The following is a 6,000-nucleotide window of genomic DNA, read 5'->3' as shown; positions in this document are numbered from 1 at the left end:
TGGAAGAAGTCAAATAAGACTATGGCTGTTGGTTGGAGGAAGAAGGGTAGTTGATTGCTATTGGAATAAGAATAACAATGCCTCCCTCTATTTCTCTACACTTCCCTCGGCTAGAACTGAGGTTTTAGGCTGATTAACTTTAGAAGATTGTTGCTAGAACTCGATCGAGAGTTGCTGTTGGAAGAAGACTGACTAACCTTTTGGATCATCTGAAGCCTTTGAATGTCTTTTTAGGAGATGCTTTGAAGGGGGATAGATGAAAGGATGAAGTCCTAACCAAGTAATCCTAATTGGATTAGGACTCTCTTCTCTAGGATGATGATGATGCCCCTTAGTTCTCCCTCTTATTAGTTGTGCAAGTCAATCTTTAAGTCCGAGTAGAAATCGAATTGAGGAAGACTGGTTCTTTAGGTTGGTCGGCCACAACTTGAGTCAAAGCTTAAGATTAGGCTTTCATTGGGTTTGATCATATTGGACTTGAATTTGAATTAGACTTGTATCGAAATTTAATTTGAACTGAACTTGATTGAGACTTATGTTTGATCTTGTTCTTGAACTTGAATTCGAGCTTGAGCTTCGTTCGATTAGCTCGAGATCAATTTAGAGTCTGACTTAAACTTCAATTGAGTCGAATTAGACTTACTTCGACTCGAACTCTCCTCTCGGATCATATTTATCCAAATATATTAATTATGATATACCATTAGCTTGACTTTGGTGGATCACCTTCATTAAGTCAAAGCACAAGTTTCCTATGTTATTAAAATTTATTTTATCCATCAAATCAATACAACCTCCAAGTCAAGTTATTAAGTTATGAACTTATATGTCAACCTACTACTAATTAGTCCAACTCAAATTCTATATTGGACACATTTAAATTTTCCAAAAATTCTCAAACTACAAACATTACATGTTTATCCTAATTAGTCAAATAGGTATGCATTTGGGTCCTTCTCACTCTAATATCAAAGAGGAGCAAAAATATAGATTTGGCATGTAAAGTAAGGAAAAAAATTTCTTTTTGTGAATTGCTTCATACAGGCCAATATTTCCTTGTTTAAGTGTCTTTAGTACATTAAGAGTCTCATTTATCAACAATCTAATTAATTGTCTCAAATAATTAAGCACAAGTTAAATAGAAAAAGAAATAAGTACCTCATAGATAGAGGTTTAGGACTTGATTTGTTTTCAATTCTGATATTAATCTAAATAATTTATTTCCAGGGTATTATTTATTCATTCCTCAATTACCTTTTTAAAATTGTATATTAATTATCTTCTTTTTTTTTACTTCACAGAAAATTATCTATACATCCAAAAGCACTTTGATTTTTTTATGTTTATATACCTTTCATATATACATTTTTTTAATCTTGAAATACCATTATTTATTATTAAAAATACTTGAATTTTTCTCAAGGAGATTTAATTATTTTTATTATTAGGATTTAATATGAAAGAGAAAAAAATTTCTCAGCATGTTTGTTTGTCTTGTCATCATCTAAATCATGCTATTTGACTATATCACTGAAATTATTATTTATCTATATGTATTGTATTATTAACATAACATATATTATATTTTATTTCCAAAATCTTTTTTAACCTCTTATCCACTGGTTCAACCAAGGAATAAATGACTCCAAACACAATCATTTGATAAACCCTAAATTGTCCCTAGCTCCATAGCAGTCAAGATCTCTACTGATTTGGCACAAAAAGTAAGAAAGAAACAAAAGAAAAAGTCAATTTTCTTTTTGAAATATTCATTAAGATGACTTTTGTAATGGAATCATGAATCCGATAAAGCACTAAAAAGGATATGATAAGATCTCTCAAAGGCCTCCTTGCCTGTTCTTTTATGCAAAGATGCTCGAATTATTTTGAGCATCATCTTATCCATATATGCTGGTCAACTCCTTCCCTTTTCTGCCATATACAAACTTGTGATTGAATGCTTTCATATCCTTCCTAAGGAACATTAGATGTCAGAACTTATATTTTGTTCAGCAAACATACATACTTTCATATGTTTACTGAATGGATTTTGTGAGGCTCTTCTCCTCCTTGTTTATTGAATGGAACATGTAAAGATTGTTATCATTCTCTTTGTAGATATTAGCATATCTACACTGTCATCCTCCTGTCAAAAGAAGCAAGAGGGTTGGTGTCAAATATTCCAGAGTGGCCCCTCTTGGCATCAGAACAGAAGAATATGTTCTACATGTTCAAGATCTCTTCAAGGATTGCAGACTAAAGGCAATAATTCCATACCTGATTTCCTTCCATTGCCAACAATATAAATAGCCAAGCAAGCTCTACCACATCCATCACAGCACCATGAAGCAATGTCTTACATGGAAATAAGAGTCCATCTTTGGTAGCCAAGGATGACTTGCCGGTGTCCTCCTTTAGGTCTTGTCTGGCTTCAGACGACCGTTGTGGCTTCACAGGCAGTCTCCTTGGCTACTCTAAGTGACCTTTATCTCTCATGTTAGACCTCAGCTTCATCATCATAAACTGATGCTTAGGGATGGATGTATAACCCCACCATATGCATAAGGATTAAGTATAGTATAATCCATTTTTTCTTTTGTCGGACCACAACTGTACCTGATGGCTCATCTTCCTTCGGTCAAACTACAGTTTGACATGGAACTCAGGTTTGATCTTGGTGGCTTACTCTTATTTGCCAAATCATAGCTTTACTTTGGATATTTGGCTTACTTTTATCTCTCTCTCTCTCTCTCTCTCTCTCTCTCTCTCTCTCTCTCTCTCTCTCTCTATATATATATATATATATATATATATATATATATATATATATATATATATATATATATATATATATATATATATATATATATATATATATATATATATATATATATATGTTATGGTATGGTTTATCTTCATTCATTCAGTTAGGATGATTCACTGATACACATCTATCATTTTTATTCAGTCATACCACAGCTTAACCTGAGTGACTAATCCTCATTCAACTGAAATCATGATTTGTCTTGAGTTATCCGAATAAATTTGTTATGATTAATTATAATTTTCTCCACTTGCTTTAATATCTTATTTTAATGAGAATTTGAGTTTGAGGTGAATTGGATAGTATAATCATAAACAAAGATTGAATCTCAATACAACCCAAAAACTCAATTGTTTAAGCTGAATTAATGCTAAGAATGATTGTTATGTTTACTAAATAGATAGTCCCGTCAATTCTTCAACACTTTTTCACATCTTCTTGATTCTATGTCTATGTGAAATTTGTCTCTGAACCATGATCTATAGTATCGAACTGTACCGTCCGGTCCGGGCCGTACGTACCAGTCCGACAGGTTGCTGGTACGCGGATCGCCTATTACCGATCTGAGTGCACTGTAATATTATAGTATAGCTACAGTACTCGACACATCTGAGTGTACCGCTCGGTATATCGTACCGTACCGATATCGAGCCTAGGTCGAAACACCGATACGATACGGTATTACGAACCTTGCTAAGAACAATATGACCCGTGCTGAAGAAGAGACACATTGTTGTGTCACTGTTTGAGATAGAAGAGGTGTATGCTTGCTTCCATGTTTCGTTCGAGTCTCAACTGTTTCCATTGAACAACAGTGACATTTTCAGCAAAAGATGGATTGTTGATTTCTAATGCTATTCACATGCCATGGAACCTCTAAATTTTTGTTCAAGAACTTGATCATCTATTGAGAATTGGTCTTAGTCAAAGGAAACCCTTCATGTGAGCCAGCTTTACTCCTTGAAGGATATATATAATATACTTCCTTTTGCAAGATTGAATGAAGTCGTCTAACCCCACATCCAACAGTAATTAATGATCATTCTCATAATGTAACTAAAGCATGCAAACTCACAATACTTTTGAAGGAAGCATGGCATTCCAAGTTCAAATTACATGGAATAGAATTGTGAGTAACTCTCTTGATTCCATCATATTCCCCTTATGTTCCTCAAGCTCATTCCACCTCTTAATATCATTAAAGTAAAAGAATAAGAGTTACACTGCATTTGTGAAAATGATAATTATTGTGATTGTTCCAAATGATCTATCCAACCCTCGCACCTCGATTAGCCTGTTTCTACTAAACCATCCTTCGATGTATCGAAATGATGACTTAATTTAACTTGGATCATCCACTAATAGCTTAAGGTAGTAGGGCAAAACAAAAACAAAAAAAAGTATATAGGTAGCGGATTCACGTGAAAGATTAATAGATTGCTAGTAACCTTCACCTTAGTATTTTCCATAAGAACATTTATTTTTACCTTTGGAATAACTTTTTGTTGTCGTCCAACCATTATAGTAGTCATTGAAGGTTTGCCTCTCACTCATAATACTCTTGGTTGTCATAACATCCAAAGGACTCAATACCATTTATCCTCATTCGGATCAAGGAAAATATAAATATTCAAGATTCTATCCACAATTTTAATGTGAAATACTTTAAAAAAATAAATTACTATTTCGTTGACCATTTTTAATAAAATAAAAAAAAACTCTCTCAATTCAAGCACATTATAGAAGGTGGCCCAACATTTGTAGATAGAAATGTTGGAGATCCAAAGTTCCTCTTTATTGTTGATCTTCCTCCTCATGCCTATCAGCTTCCTTAACCCTCCCCCTTAATGGTCTGCATAGTGGGATTAAGTGTTTCAAGGTATCATACTTTTATACTTTGTGGCAAAGATTTACTATAGTTAAGAATAAAAAGATTCCTTTGGCTAGAATTGATTTTTTAATATCTTGATCATATCTATGCTTACTAGTAAGTCCCAATTCCCAACTAAAGAGTTTGGAGGCAGTGTTGTCCCCAAAAATACTCCCTACAAGTTCTTATAATCCTCTCCTTGATTTTTGTACAATAGATAACAACATTTATGAGAACAATCTTTGCTAGCTTAAGTGATCATATTCTTTTGTCACCCTTGGATTATACTTATAACTTTATCAATTAATTTACTTTGATATTTTTAGCTAATTTTGTTTAGTGATGAGGAACCAATTTTATCTATCTCTTATTTAAATAAATTTGATTAGTTATGAGTTATTTTGCATATCACAAATTGTCATATGGCAACAGACAGAATAATTCTAATCTAATTTTTTAATTTACTCAAGGAAAAAGAAAATATGAAAAGAATCTTAAAAAATTAAATTATAATTTTTTTAATTTTTAATTTAATTTGATTCAATTATAATTTTTTTTCTTTTCTTGTTCTTTGTCTATTAAAATAGGCAATATATGTTAGAGTCTAATAATTTAATTGGCTAATAACTCCATTTGATCCTAATCATTGATCAAAATATTTAAGTTAAAATTATTATAATACACTCACCATACCCTTAAAATTATTTTAATGGACCTTTAAAATATAATTTTATCAAAAAATATTTACGTTAATATATATTAAAATATAATTTTCATATCAAACACTCAGAACATTCAAAAACTATATATTCATTCAAATCAATTTTCTCAACTGTATATTAAGAATATAAATATATTCTAAACACAACCTCATTTATATTTCTAGGCACATCTGACTTTCCACTTTGTGATATAACCAAAAGTCAGAAGGCATATATGGAAGAGATCAATCTTATGTTCTATAATAAATTACAATGAGATCGGAATTCAATAGTCAAAAGGTATCAAGCACTAACTATGCTACTACTTAATCCATTACCTCATATGGGCTTATATATAAAATTTGATCACAAATAATTATGTACACAATTGATCCTATTGCCAGCAGTCAAAATCAGTAGACTTTTTGATGTTTGCATGGTCGGTTTTGGAATGGAATCATGCATTAGAAAGATAAACATGCTTTCTTTCAATGGAGTTGTTCTTCTTGTTCATTGAATGAAAACTGTGAAGATTGTTCTAATTCTCTTCAAAGATCTCCTATCCAAAAGAAATCAAGTAGCAAGATTGATGTCAATATTCCGAT

The sequence above is a fragment of the Musa acuminata genome, chromosome BXJ1-8 (genome assembly GCF_036884655.1).
Source record: "Musa acuminata AAA Group cultivar baxijiao chromosome BXJ1-8, Cavendish_Baxijiao_AAA, whole genome shotgun sequence".
In the NCBI taxonomy this organism is placed as follows: Eukaryota; Viridiplantae; Streptophyta; class Magnoliopsida; order Zingiberales; family Musaceae; genus Musa; species Musa acuminata.
The sequence above is the reverse complement of the archived record's forward strand: the minus strand, read 5'-3'. Positions refer to the sequence as shown.